The sequence below is a fragment of the Amblyomma maculatum genome, chromosome 6 (genome assembly GCF_055883805.1).
Source record: "Amblyomma maculatum isolate TAMU_Amacu chromosome 6, ASM5588380v1, whole genome shotgun sequence".
Classification (NCBI taxonomy): Eukaryota; Metazoa; Arthropoda; class Arachnida; order Ixodida; family Ixodidae; genus Amblyomma; species Amblyomma maculatum.
In genome coordinates, this window is record NC_139349.1 from 159,193,356 (window position 1) to 159,209,163 (window position 15,808).

At 46.4% G+C, this 15,808-nt stretch overlaps 1 long non-coding RNA gene across 1 annotated transcript in view; it reads left to right on the top strand.

The window, feature by feature from the left end:
* Nucleotides 1–3,488: 3,488 nt before the first annotated feature.
* The window catches only part of LOC146187300 (uncharacterized), a 29,005-nt gene continuing 16,685 nt past the window's right edge, over nucleotides 3,489–15,808 (top strand). Inside the window, exons 1-2 of the long non-coding RNA XR_014707909.1 lie at nucleotides 3,489–3,791; nucleotides 4,960–5,038. This is a non-coding gene — a long non-coding RNA (uncharacterized LOC146187300). The remainder of the gene's footprint in view (nucleotides 3,792–4,959; nucleotides 5,039–15,808) is intronic.

Below are 15,808 nucleotides of genomic sequence, written 5' to 3' on the forward strand. Positions count from 1 at the left end.
CCTCAATTCTCTCCTGCTTAAGGATTTGCAATTGGTGTGGACTTCCAAGTGGGAACTATCTTTCAAGCTGCTCAAGTATGCTCTAACTTAAGCACTATTCCTGCGCCACTTCGACCCTTCAGCTGTGACGGAGATTCACTCTGATACCATTGGCGTCAGTCTTGGGGTTGATGCTTGTCCAGTGCATAGTTGGCTTGAGTACTTTGTTGTCTATACCAGCCTCACATTATCATGATATGAGCGCAACTACAGTCACTGAATTGGAGTGTCTCGAGGTTGTGTTTGCTGCGACCGTACCTATATGGACGCCACTTACTATAGTTACTGACCACCATTCTCTATGCCTGCTCATCGAAGTTCGCGATCCATCCAAGCCTCTGGCGCGCTGGGCATTACGCTCACAACAATATAACTTTTTTTTTTGCCGCGTACAAACGTGGGCTACATCCCAGTGATGCAGACTGCTTGCCACGCCAGCCCTTTGAGACTTCAGGTAACGATTTCGAATGATGTTTATCTCGTTCGCGCCAACGTTTCCCAGTGCGGTACCTTTAGTCGAGAGCAACGCAGCGACCTCTCATTGCAGCCTCTTATATAAGAGGCAGAAGGAAAAGCAGAATCAACGCCATTAGCTTCTAAGCATAGTATTTTGTTCAAGAAGAACTAATCAGTCGACTGTGCTGTCCTGGTTTTGGTCTTCCCGAAAAGTCTCCACGCGCAAGTTTGACACAGTATGCACCATGACATCACATTCTGACGTCTAGGCGTCTCTCCACCAAATTCCTGCACCAAATTTGCCAGCGTTTGTATTGGCCGCAAGCTTTAGGACGACCAAGCAGTACTTTGCAACATGGTAACAATGCCAATCACCTAAGGCACGCGCCAGCACGCCGGTTGGTCCTTTGGAGCCCGTAAAAACACCTACTTCACCTTTCGAAAAGGTTGAAATTGACCAGCTCGGTTCATTTTCAAAGGTGTCCCGCCGCTAGGGTATGGTCCGTAGGCTATCTCAGCCGAGACGCGGAGACCGCTGCTTTCGTTACAGCAAGAGCTGCGGTTGTTTTTGGGTTCCTTCTACATTCCGTTACTCTTCGCCATGACGCGCCCCGTGATATAATAAGCGATTGTGGACGGCAATTTGCTGCACATGTCGCCAAAGAAATTCTCCAGCTTTATGAATTAGACTACCCGCCCTCCACATCATAACACCCGCAGACCATCGGTCTCACCGAGCGTACCAGCCGTACCAGCCGCACCCTGACAACCATGCTGTCTATGTACGTCTCGTCTGACCATCGCAACTGAGGCGCAGTGCTACCATATGTGACGTACGCTTGTAATACTGAAAATCATGAGGGTACCTGGTATTGCACCTTTAATCTGCTTTATGCCAGAACTCCTCGCCTTTTACTCGGTACCACCTTCCCGTTTCCTCCATACGACAACGCGTCCGGTGCTCAGATACTAAGCCGTGCCGAAGAAGCTCGTTGTACAGCCCGCTTACCAACACTGGCCTCTCAAAGCCGCGCCAAAGAATATTACGACCTGCTTCATCGTGCAATGACTTCTGTAGACCGTGTGGCTTAGGACACCTAACCGCCAGTGAAAATTGTATGAAAGTTTCCGTATAAGCATGACGGCCTCTTCGTCATGTTGGATCTATTGGATGACGTGAAGTACTTCGACGACAAACTGACGACGAATAACCGCCGTTCCCGCAAGCCACAAGTCCTTCATGTGGCTCGCCTGAAATGCTGCCGTCGTCGATCTGCATAATTTTCTCGAGGACGAGAATCGTCTCTCGCCTGCTACGCCGCGTAGCGGCTTACTGATGAGTTGGAGGAAGAAGACACAGACGCGCGCACACTGCTCTGTGCCGCTTGCGACCAGCTTTCATTCATCATGCTTTCACCTTTATCAAAAAGATTTGATCCGCTGCAATATGTTTAGTTTCGGTGACAAGTCTGTACAGTGGAGCCAGCGTGCATGCAGACGATTAGATGCGCCATAACGGTGGCAGCTGGTTGTGAGCAGAAACTTGTTTTGTATTGTATTTATCATTCCTGCCAACAACACCGCCGGGGTCAAAGCTGCTAAACTCGCAGCATTGCGCTGTGTTTACGATGGTGGAGGAAGTGAAATGAGTGTCATATTCTAGAGTGCATCGTTGGTACGAAGTCTGTGTGGCTAATAAAAAACGTTGATATGCGATTTAAAAGAGGATTTACTGCAAAGCTACGAAGCAAAAAGATATAAGCAGCACTCGGTGTGTCGTTGCTTGCTTCCAGCATACGCTCTCGGCAATCAGCTTGCGATTTATTTGGTTATTTGGGCTGTTAAGAATCATGAATTGCTGTTCCAACGTCGTTCGGCCTATTAACGGCAATAATGAAGGGAGGCGTCTTATAAAAGGCAAAATATTGAGGATCATGGCTGCTCTTCCATGCATAAAGCTTGGGAATGCATAGCCCTCTCGGCACTAGCAACAGTGGGCCGGTGCAATAACCTCTCGGCATTTCTTTGTGTGAAACGATCTACAGTCACGTATTTATGTTTTTCTTCTTCCTTTTGCGTGATTGCTTTTATGACAGTGTTCGTCCTATGAACCCCTCTATACCTATTCTCGAGTTCTGAGGATCTGCCTGCATAGCTGACGCATTGTATTTAATGGCAAATAAATATTGATTGATTAATGATTGTGTCATTGAACCTCGTTTCCCCCCTAACTAAACTGCATAAAAATATGCTCTCCTGTAAATCGTAGCCTTGTCTCTGTTACTTCCACATGGCTTTTTATGGAACAGAGCAGCAAAAAAAAAAAAAGAAACAAGCACAGTTGGAGACTAAAAAAAATAGCGTCCGTTAGAGAGGCGACCCCCTCCGGGAGATGTTTATACGTTCTTTGTTGTTACTATAGAGTCGATTATACAGTGGACAAGTACAAAAAGTGTTCAGAAACAAAATAACAAATTCTTCAGTATCGTAAGGAATATTTCTCTGTAACAGCGTCATATAGAATTTCATGAAATAATAGGTAAATAAAAAAATCTTTCTGCATTAACTAAACTGCATTTTTTTATTTTAGTAGCTGTGGGTACAAGTATATGCATACTCTACATACAAATGTGCTCCATAACAGCATCGCATTCGATACAGCATCGTGTCCTCTATACAGCACACTACAAAAAGAAAACGCACGAGTTCTGCCTATCTTAAAACACGAAACACGTCATTTTTAGTTTTTATGAACACGTTTTATAGAACAATGCCACCGAAGAGGTTTGTTCCACATGTACTTGACGGATACCTCGCGAAGCGAATGAAATATGGGAGCGCAGATTCCTTGGAGGTTATTACTTCGGTGTTTTATGTGCTCCACACAAAAATAAGAGAAAAAAGAACAATGAACAATGATAGGCAGAAATATCAATATAGCACATAAGAACTCACATAAGTCAACTGTGGTGTTTAAAATATTTAAATGCAAATGTTAGGAGGTTTTAGCTGCGCTTGGAGTCCTCAGTCCGGAACCCCATTTGCGTAGGCTGCTGTCCGTGCTCTTTAGAGGAGTTCTTTTTGACTGCTTGCGTCCGAGCTGGTCAAAGCTGCTTCCGACGCCTCCTGCGTTGGCTGGTTATTAACTGTGATAATATGATGACGTTGGCAGGCCCATACCATATGGAATAGGTCCGCCTTCTCCCTGCAGAATTTTCATTGTGAGCCAATGACCCTGGATCTTTTGCATGTAGACTTCGTGGATTGTGGAAAGTGTTGGTCTGCAGCTTGCAAAGGTGTATATCCTCTCCTTCCTTTAGTGTCTTAGCCGGGGAAGGGTAGACTTAGAGAGATAATCTTATGTGCTGAAGTATTTCAGACAGAGTTCGTAATGTGGTAGGAGGTTCCACGTGATCCATACTGGTTGTCCAAGGGGAGAAATGCTCGGGCTAAGGCGCATGCGCTCTCATTCCCTGGGATGCCCTGGTAACCTGGTACTCATACTAAGTGTTTATTCGAGGGTTGGTAGCCACGGCTATAACGATCTTGCAGGATTTTAGCTGCTTGCATTGCAGTCCTGCCCCTCAGGTAATTGGGATATGCTGTCTGTGAATCTGTTAGAATGGATTCTGAGGTACTCTGTGTTGCAGCTAGGGCAATCGCCACTTCTTCCGCAGCCAGTGTATTTTGGATAGGCAGTATTAATCCGTCGACTATTTGGTGTTTGTGCACTACCGCGACGGCCGTCAATGCTCGGGACCAGCAGCATCGACATAGAATACACCCTCGCGCCCGCCGTAGAACTTTATTTATAGACCAACACCGATCTATGACGTGAGCACGATGTGGTGGCGCTTGTATGGCCAGCGTGGGCCGACTGGGGGTGAAAAGTAGGCTATAGGGCCCGTAGGAATACATGGAATTCTTTATTCTTTATTCTTTATTCAATGACTACCCCGCTTAGCCCGAGGGCGCTACAGCAGGGTGTTACAGAGTGGAAAAAAACTCATCTTCATTTATGGAGCACACTTGATGACTTGAAAGCCGATTCCATTCACTGATGGATCGAACCAAAAAGGAACTGGCATACATGTTAGTTATGGCACTGTATTCCAAAACTTTAAAACAATGATCTGTGCGAGCAGAAACATAATGTGGCCTATGTAAGTATATTTCCTTTCGAATGCCTGTTTTGTTGTGGTAAATTTGGTACAACAGTTTAAGTCTTAATTTCCTTCTTCGAGAGGAGAGGGTTTCCCATCCTAATTCATTTTTCATGACAGTGCAGCTATCAGTTCTCGAGTACCGACACAGGACAAACCTTGCTGCTCTATTTTGAATGTTTTCAATTTTATTGCTGAGTGTTATTTGCCAAGGGTCCCATACGGCACACGCGTATTCGAGCAGTGGTCGAACGTAGGTTAAGTAGGCTATTGATTTCAAACAAGGCGGCACGTGCTTCAGATTTCGCTGTATAAAGTTTAAGGTCCTGGCGGCTTTTGCAACTACGGTATCCACATGTGTATTCCATGAACAGTCGGCGGTAAGTGTCACACCTAAGTATTTATGCGCCACTTTTTGTGTCACTACAATACCGCTGATGCTATACTGTGAGGCTAACTTATGTTTTACGTGAAAACGTAACATGAACACATTTTTTAGTATTTAACTTCATTTTCCATTTAGAACACCATTCAAGAACACATAATAAGTCACTTTGTAACTGGCAACGTCGTCTTGATTTCTAATTTGTCTATATAAAACACAATCATCGGCAAACAACCGTATACTGGAATTGATTCCGGAACAAATGTCATTTATATATATTAAGAACAAAAGTGGTCCTAAAACTGAGCCCTGTGGGACACCGGATGTTATATCTACAAAACTAGATTTCATTCCATTTAATACTACTGAATTGAAAGATGCTAAAGCAGTTTTCTAATTTCACGGGTCATTTGTGATGTCGGTATTCTGTATAGAGCAACCATGAACGCCCTGGAACATATCGTGAAAGTGTGAAATCTCATTACAGAGGTGAGGTGTCTTTAAAACACCGCGAAACGTATGGGGGTGCGAGTTGGGAGGGCGACCAATGAAGTACATGTAAACAGAACTTACCTCAACATTTCTCGCGTTGCGCACACCACCAAAAGTGCTGGCCGGTTGTTGAACTTTGGCCAGCGCTTTGAAGTGAGTGACAAAGTGTGCTGCGTCATTGCGGAGGCAATCTACTTTTAAAACCCTTCGTTGTGTAGAATCCGAGTTAGAAATGCGTTGCGGTAGCCACACAAAATATATATAAAAACGGTTCGCAAAGAAGCTGACTTTGCGCCTACAATAGCAGTCGTCTGTTAAGAGATGGTGCATTATTGTAAGATATGAATATACGTACGCAGCAACAATTCGCGTCTGAGATCAGTGAATCATATTTATCAATAAATATGTGCGGTGCGTTTCCAGACGAACCCGGAGGCGACTAGCCCAAGCGGCTTTTTTTTTTGTAAAGGTCTTGTACCATGCACACCCCAACATCATGTTGCATGGTGGAAGTGAAAAAAAAAAAGAAACATTCCTAGTGCTGGTGACGCGCATGAGCCGCGTAAGGCAGTAAATAATGATGCCGTCGAGGCAGGGTTCCTTCTGTAAATTGAGATGAACAAAACGCAAAATAATGGGCACGATGTCATTCCGTTCTGAAAAGATCGTGGCTAGGTAGAGGCGATAAGTATTACAAAAATGCATATGTAGTTGCGTCGCGATGCATACATGTGGTGAGCAAGTCGTAAAAACATTTTGACAAGCTTTATATTCCGAGGTCTGTGCAAGCACTGCATGGTCTGCGTCGTACGGAAAGGAGAAAAAAAAGAGACGAGGAAACCGCACGGAAAGCGCAGAACGATATATAAGAACCATAGCGATACCACAGGGAAAAATAAAAAATAAAAATTAGCTAACTAGCATATAGGGAGCTTGCATGAAGCGATGCATGCTGGGTAATCCGCCCTGATGATGTCGTTGACCGCAGAGACGCAGCAGCCCGGCACTGCCATACAGACTCGTCTGCATGGTCGCGTAGTGCGCGCAGTCGATGCTGGCGCGATCGAACAGGCCGACTGCGGGTTCTTCATGGTTCCACAAAATACGTCCGCACGAGAGCGAGAGGAGCAAATGATTCCTCTAGCGACGCCGACGCGAATGGCTTGCACGGGCCAACAGACATGCGAGATCGACGCCAATCCGGGCAAGTATCAAACTACTCGCCAGAACTGAAATGAATGTCTGCGATGTCGACGGGCGGCCAGGTCCAGACGCATAGTGCAGTCATTCGTTCACGCTTGAAGAGGCGTAGCTTGAACAGGTCCGCGACGTACTGTTTTGCATTTCTCCATAGCTCGCCCGAGTTTTCGGGCACAGAGTCGACGCGTACGTTCCTCAGGAATCTGCCGACAATTGCACGCACGTAAGGGCAGCGCACGAAAAGCCGCGTGTTTGCTCGGTGGATCGTCGAAAACGACAAGGCACTTTCAATTCAGCCTGGATGCGCTGCCTGCCGTCGCTGCCAGCGACAACATCATGGTGGATTACCAAGCATGCTTCGTTTCATGCAAGCTCGCTATAGGGGGTATTCACTGACGCGCTGAGCGCGGTGCATTGTGGGTAATTGAGGCGCAGTCGGCCATTTTTGTGTCCAGGGAACGAACAGGGCGAACGTACGTATCGAGTGCTGTCGTGCGGTTCTACAAGCAGTGGCATCCGCAGCTATATGTTGCTTATTGGGCTATCGTAAACTGTAATAGACACGTGCACAGTGTAAACAACGGAAGCTGAAGAGCTCCGTGAACGATCTGCATTTTAAGGTTCCGGAAGAACAGATGAACAACTCCACTCGAACGAGACACCTCACCGAGATGCGACGTCACGTATGGCTGGCACGGTTCAACCGAACAAGTATGATGAAATATGAGACATGTATGTCAAAATGGGCTGGACTGGTATCTTCCGGATGTGTCCTAGCAACCAGCTCTTGTCACTATCCGTGCACGGCTGTTCTTCAAGCACTCGGAAGACACAATCTCGGTAAAAGAGCAGTGCGGCAATGTATCGCTTCCAGTCATGCGCATGCATGCAGCGCGCCGCCAACACTTCCTCGTCGTGTTTTGCTGCAATACAATCCTTCAAAGAAAGCTCGGTAAACTTTGTGTTTGCCATACTTGCCTCATTCGATCAGAAGAAGTCGGATGTTCGCATCGTCTGTGTCGGCTGCTAATCAAAGCAGACCGCATACAGATTCGGGGAAGGAACGTAGGCGGGAAGAATTGTTTTGCAGAAGGTTTGAAGAACTTTATAAACTTATTTATCTCTAATAACTAATCAAGTTTAGCTTGGCCAAACCTGCGCTGTAGTTTGGTTGCAAAAAGTTATTTTGAACCCGCAAGGCAACGAGGTGGCGCCACTGGTGTCATCGCTGTGGCCTGTGGCAGCGGTTTCTTTTGCTTCCTTACCGCCGCAGACGATGCAAACATGCGACTTCTTCTGATCGATTGAGGCAAATACACCAAACAAGTTTTGCATAGAAGATACTGACTACCAAAAGCCAATTCTATGCAGAATATCAGCTACAAAAACTCAATGGCATAGTTGGTATGAACGTTGGACGGCACGTACGTAATTGCACAAAGAGCCATTTCATCTGCTTTAACCGCGGCTCTTAACCCAGCCGCTTGTAACGTAGCTGCGTTCTTCGAGTTGTCAGTAGGCTTGCGATTTGTTTGTTGTGACGAAGCTCGTCTGTAGGACAAGGAATTCATGAATGTCGCACATATTTATGCGTGGGCACAGGCCGACGCTTACCGTGCAGTTGCGCATATCGACTGCACACGGGTCGGTACCAAAGTTTTGTTTCGTACAGGTCTCTGTCCGCATCGCGCACACTTTGCCGATAAATCGAACTGTCACTCATGATACTGATTGAGTTTTCATAACAAAGGTGCTGACATCAGGCAGAGTGACAGAGCAAACGGACGCACACGAACAGCTAAGCTACCCGCCGCCCCGTACTAGTACTAGTCAGAACAGGACGCAAAGATGACGTTGGCTGCATACTGACGTCAGCTGTGACGTCACGTGAATACCCCTATGTGCCCGCTGAACACCTTGCGCGCACCCACCTGACTCAAAGCAATTCTATGCCTCCAGGGACTTGTATGTCCGGACGGCCTCTGCAGTGAGGTGACTCGGAGAAAAAATTAAATACACTACAATGTTTGCCATGTCCGAAGGTGGCAGAGTGGCCGTGTTAGTCCGGAGAACTTCTTAATGTATTTTAGGCATAGTAAATTGGTCCGGCTGCACAACGGCGTCAATGTACAGCTTTCAATTGTAGCGCTGTTCATCAGATTCCGACAAGCTTTTCACATAGTCCTACATTGCTGCAGCGCACACTACGTTCCCTTGCAAGTAGTGCAAGTCTGAAGATCTACGGGGCTGTTCACAGCACGATAAACTGACCGCGCACAGTTGCAGACTAACATGCACCACTGTCGCTAGCAGACGCTCTGGAGCTGAAGGCGGCCGCGGTGAGTATTCCCGGCTGCGCCGTCGTCTAATGAAATGCGCGATTCTCGTTCTTTACATATTGTTATGTACTCAGTACGTAACGGGGGTGTTTATTGGTAGTCTAAAGCGCTGCGAGTCACGCAAGGAACACCAGCACACACCACTGCGTCTTCCGTTTCTTCTTCTTCTCTCTAGCCTCTTCTTTTTTTTCCTGGCGCCCCGAAGCACGTCACACTTCCCCCCTCGCAGACGAATCCCCAGGACAAGCAGTTTAAGGAAGGTGCCGGGGTTGGAACCCTTTTAGTCGAGCGACATGCACCACCTGGGTCCGGCGTGAGCATCGGCCACTTTCGGTGCGGCGTGAAATTACATAGTTCACGTCACTCAGGCGCTCCAAAACGTCAAAAGGGCCGCTATAACAAACAGCAGCTTCTGGGCTAAACCACGCTTGCGCAGCGGCGTCCACAGCAACACTAAATCACCGGGCACATAAGAGACATGTGGGCGTTGGTTGTCATAACGTTCCTTCGAACGTTCCTGTGAGTCTAGGATGCGGAGGCGGGCAACGCGGCGAGCTTCTTCGGCTCGACATAAAGTATTGGCGATAAAAGGCTCGTTGTGGAGGGAGAAAGGAAGGATGGTATCAAGACTACTGCGGGGAACTCGAGCATACAGGAGGTAAAACGGACTGTAGCCAGTCGTCACATGCTGTGCAGTGTTATAAGCGAATGTAATAAAAGGGAGGATATCATCCCAGTTCTTGTGATCAGAGTCCACGTACATCGCCAACATAGTGGTCAGAGTGCGGTTGGTCTGTTCAAAAAGTCCATTCGATTGCGGGTGATACGGCGTTGTATGACGGTAATCGCAGGTGCATAGACGAAGGCGTTCTTCGATAACTTCAGCAGTAAATTGGCGCCCACGGTCACTGATCAGAACTCGAGGAGGGCCATGGCGCAGGACGAGAAATTGCAGAAGAAATTGGGATACTTCGTAAGCAGTGGCTGAGGGTATTGCGGCTGTTTATGAATATCGAGTGAGATGGTCAACACATACCACTATCCACCGGTTACCCTTAGAAGATCGCGGAAAAGGACCCAAGAGGTCGATGCCCACCTGCTCAAAGGGTGTGGTCGGAGGCGCAATAGGGTGCAGCGGTCGAGGTGGATGGGAAGTAGGGAGCTTGTACTGCTGGCACTTGACGCAACTGGCTACATAGCGCTGAATGACTTGACGCATTTTCGGCCAGTAAAAGCGTTCCTGTGTGCGATGAAGGGTCCGGGCGACACCCAAGTGGCCCGACGTGGTATCGTCGTGCATCATTTCAAGAACGGGAATGCGGAGGTTTTCCGGCATGACGAGGAGAAAGGGTGCACCTCCGGGGTTGAAATATTCTTCTTGTAAAGTAGGCCGGCACGAACGCAGAAACGCGCATCTCTTGAATCATGAGCGGCAGAGAAGAGCGGTGCCAAAGTCTGATCGTTGCGTTGTTCTGTCTGGAACAGTTGAGGGTGAGGAAACGTTGCCGAGATAGGGGCCAGGTAGTCATCAAAGTTGTCATCACCACTACCAGTTGATGAAAGCGGCAAGCGTGACAGACAGTCAGCGTCAGCATGTTGGCGGCCGCTTTTGTATGCCACAGTAAAGTCAAACTGTTGCAACCGCAATGCCCATCGAGCGAGCCAGCCGCAAGGGTCACGAAGATTTACGAGCCAACAGAGCGAATTGTGGTCAGTGACGATGGTAAAAATATTGCCATATAGGTAGGAACGGAATCGTTGCACCACAAAAACCACTGCGAGGCACTCTTGTTGAGTAACGGTGTAGTTGCGCTCCGCCTTGCTCAACGAACGACTAGCATAGGCTATCACGTGCTGATCGGCGCCATGACGCTGGATGAGCACAGCACCAACGCCCACGCCACTAGCGTCGGTGTAAACCTCGATGGGGGCAGAAGGACAAAAGTGACGTAGGATAGGTCCTGATGTCAGAAGGAATTTGAGGTGGCGGAAGGCAGAGTCGCAGTCAGTAGTCCAATTGAACGGTGCATCTTTGTGCAAACGGCACTTGAGCGGGTATGCGATGTCAGCGAATCTGGGCACAAAACGACGAAAAAAGGAGCACATTCCTAAAAAGCTCCGAGGCTGTTTCACTGATTTCGGTGCTGTAAAGCTGGTTACAGCTGCAATCTTCTGAGGATCCGGCCGAACACCATCCTTATCGACCAAGTAACCAAGAAAAATTGTTTGGCGTTCGCCAAAGTGGCACTTCTTAAAGTTGAGGACAAGGCCTGCTCTCTCAATGCAATCAAGAACGATGGCGAGGCGGCTATTGTGTTCCTGAAAGCTCTTGCCGGAGATCACAACATCGTCCAAATAGCACGAACAAATTTTCCACTTGAGTCCGCGCAGAATGGCGCAGAATGAATCGTTCGAACGTGGCAGGCGCATTGCACAACCCAAAGGGCATTACGTTGAAGTCATACAGACCATTGGGGGTCACAAATGCCGTCTTTTCTCTGTCACTTGGGTTCATCGGTATCTGCCTGTACCCCGATCTCAAGTCTACCGAGGAGAAGTATGACGCCGAATGAAGACAGTCGATTGCATCGTCAATACGTGGAAGTGGATATACATCTTTTTTGGTGACGGCGTTAAGGCGACGATAGTCCACACAGAAACGCCATGTGTTGTCTTTCTTTTAACGAGAATAACTGGAGCCACCCAAGGACTTGAAGATTCCTGGATAACGCCACGTTGGAGCATGTCATGAACTTGATCGTCAATAAGCTGACGTTCGGCCGGAGACACACGATAGGGCTTCTGTCTGATCGGGCGAGAAATTCCAGTATCAATCGAATGATGGATGCGAGAATTTGGAATCGGTGCCTGATGATCTCTGGCGAAGTCGAAAATCGAAACATGCTTGGAGAGCAGGTCTGTCAAAATTCGACGCTCCTGTGCTCCCAACGCTGTGTTTATCATTGCCTGGATTCGAGACTGCAAAATGAGATGTTTTCTCTTCAGGAGCATGGGCGTGTGAACAGCATCATTCTACGGTTGTTTGACACGATGCGTTTGTTCATGCAGATAGTTGGATGTCTTCAAATCTACACGGCATCGGACGCCCCAAGTGTCATCCCCGCATTCACGCCTGCAGTTTTCGGCCGTAATGATGACTTCGCGGGATGTAACAAGTCCTGGCAACCATCCTGGACCATTGCTCCCTCACACAAGTACAGCTCATCACCAACGGCATCACCATTTCCTCTGGATATAAACGGACGCCAGCGACCCGCGCCTTCCAGTGGGCGTGTGAACAGCATCATTCTACGGTTGTTTGACACGATGCGCTTGTTCATGCAGGTCAGTAATGACACTTCCATGTTTGCTAAGAAGTCCAGTAATGCCTGTTTTCTGCTGTTCCTACGCCCACGATTGCTACTAGGTTTGCTTGTGCAGTCATTTGATGTGTGTTGCCAGCTGCTCTTGCAGTCGGGAGACGTTGAGCTTAACCCTGGTCCTGGTTCCGGTGGTTCTGGTGTTGTTACGCGGTCTAGAGACAGTGAAAGAGATGAAACACTGCAGGTAAAGCTGAATGATATGTTGACTTTGTTACAAAGTGTTAACGCACGCACTGCTAGAATGGAAACGGAACAGTCACGTCTAGTTACTTCCATTACTGAGATTAAAGAATGCCAGGAAACTACGAAGAAGAGCATTTCTGATATTAATGCGAGGCTGTCTGCGGTTGAAACCAGAACATCATTCGATGACGTAGCTCGACAAGAGTTGCTAACCCTGCGTGAATTCGCGGACAGCCTGGTTCGTGAAAATGCCAGACTGCGGGTTTCTCAAGCTCAGTTGGAAGACAGGCAGCGAAGAGACAACTTAATATTTTTTGGATTGCCTGACAGTCCATCGGAAACATGGGAAGAAACCGAAGTAAAGCTGTTAGACATGATTTCTAGCTGCTTTAGTCCAGTGCTTACAAAGGATGCGTTTGAACGTTCTCATAGGATTGGTGCATTCTCAGACGGAAAATGCCGCCCTGTTATCGTGAAGTTCCGCTCATTTAAAACGAAGCAACAGGTTCTATCTCAGTCTACCAAACTAAAAGATAAAAGTATCAACGTGAGTGAAGATTGCTCGTTTCAAACACGCCAGGCCAGGAAAAAGTTGCTTCAGTTCGCTAAGGAACAGGACGGGTATTACAAACTTAGGTACAACAAACTGCATATTAATGGCCAATGCTACAGCTATAACCCTTTTCGCGATTGCGTTTTCATTGAAAGTAATCTTCGTGAACCTACACCATTTTTTGATGGTGAAACTAGTGACGTCACATCTGGCTCGTCGCATACTAAGCATGCTGATCGCTTGAATTCTTCGCCGGACCACAATCAGCATTCAAGTATCGGTACACCTGACCTGACAGGTCCTGCGTAGTAGGGATTAGCGAGGGGCGTAGGTCGGCACCTGGTACTGTAAACTCTCTTTCTGTTCTTTTTACCAATATAAGAAGCTTATTACCTAAACGCGATGAACTTAATTCTGTCATTGATTCGTGTGATGCTGACGTTGTGTTATTAACGGAAACATGGCTTTCTTCCATGATAGCCAACAAAGAACTGTTTGATTGTAGAAAGCGTTATAATGTGTTTAGATTAGATAGAGGTCAGAAATGTGGCGGAGGAGTTTTAATAGCTGTCGCGGATAATATTGTTGCATCACCTATTAATTTTTCTAATAGCTTGGAGTTTGTTTGGGTAGAACTTTGCGCACATTTTAAGAGGATGATTTTGGGCATATGTTACCGTCCCCCATCTTCGAGCCAGACCTTTGTTGACGAATTACATGACGCCCTTAACCTAATCACTGTACGCTTTCCGAGCATGCCTATTCTCTTAACTGGAGACTTTAATTACCCCAGTATCGTGTGGACTGATACTTCGCCTTATCTGAGCCCTTTCTCCACTGAATGTAATAAGTTTTTGATGACGTGTTTGGACTTCAACCTGTCACAGTTAGTCTCTAAACCTACTCGAACTACTTCATCCACATCTAGCGTTTTAGATCTTGTTCTAGCTAACGTACCGCATTTTATCTCTTCGGTTTTGCACCTGCCTGGCCTCAGTGATCATTTCTTGCTACACTTTGATGTGCAAATTCCTGCTTGTAGCCACCTCAATCAGATTAAACGCATTAGAGATTATAAACGGGCCGATTTTGACACCATTAACCGCGAACTAGCTCTTTTTCTGAACGAATACTTACCTGGGTTCTCACTACGTTCTGTTGACACTAACTGGAAATTATTTAAGTACGCCGTTGAACGTCTCACTAAAACTTTCGTGCCGCTTAGGTCCTTGAGGTGCAACAGAGAATCTCCTTGGTTTAATAATCTTTTAAAAAGACTTTCCAATAAAAAGAAGCGTTTGTGTCGCTCTGTCAAGTTGTCGAATTCTAAGCAACGATGGGAATCCTATTTCCTCGCGGCAGCTGAGTACAAAACTGCGCTAAAAAGCGCCAAGGACTCATTCTTTAACCATACTTTACCTGCTATGTTGATTAACAATCCTAAACAATTTTGGAACATTGTCAACAAGAAAGACACATCCACAATATTACTCACATCTTCTGACGGTGTTGCGTTTCCACCTAACGAATGTGCTTCTATTCTTAACAATGTTTTCGCGGCAGCTTTTTCTGACAATGTTTCTATTGCTAATCGTGTTGGCCCTGTTTTTGATGTTGTTCCCATGGATCCAGTTCTATTTGACGTATCAGGCGTTCTGAATCTTATTGAAAATCTTAAGGTCTCCTCCTACTGCGGAGTTGACAATATTAATTCTAAGTTTTTGATAAACACAAAGTCATCATGCTCTATAATCCTTACTAAATTATTTGATCAGTCTCTTGAAACAGGTTGTATTCCCAATGATTGGAAAGTTGCGAAGGTGATTCCTCTGCATAAGTCTGGAAATAAACATTCTCCTCACAACTTTCGTCCTATATCACTCACTAGTATCCCTTGTAAGATCATGGAACATGTTATATACTCGCATCTTGTTTCTTTTTTAGAGTCGAATCCCTTTTTCAGCATAACCCAGCATGGATTTCGTAAGTCATTTTCATGCGAAACTCAGCTAATATGCTTCCCACATGACCTTCATTGCATCATTGATCGCGGGCTTCAGGCAGATTGCATATTTATTGACTTTTCTAAAGCGTTTGACAAGGTCTCTCATGCGCTTCTCTTCCTTAAATTAAATAACCTGAACATTGACCTTAAGGTGCTTGCATGGCTGAAGAGTTTTCTTTCAAACCGTTCACAATACGTTACAGCAAATAACATTGATTCACATTCTATACCTGTCCGTTCTGGCGTACTTCAGGGGTCCGTTCTCGGGCCCCTCCTTTTTCTCATATATATAAATGATTTACCGGCTGACATTTCTTCTTCAATTAACCTTTTTGCTGATGACTGCGTTATTTACCGTGTAATTATTGATGATAATGATGCCTCTTGCCTTCAGTCTGATATTAACAAGGTTCTTGATTGGTGTAAGGAATGGAATATGGAATTAAATATTAATAAGTGTAAGCATGTGCACACTTCTCGTAGTTCCAGCGTACCCACTACTTATCAGATTAACAATGTTTCTCTTGAGACTGTGTACTCTTACAAGTATCTAGGTGTTTACGTTTCTTCTAACCGATCTTGGAAACCCCACGTTGACTATATTGTAAAT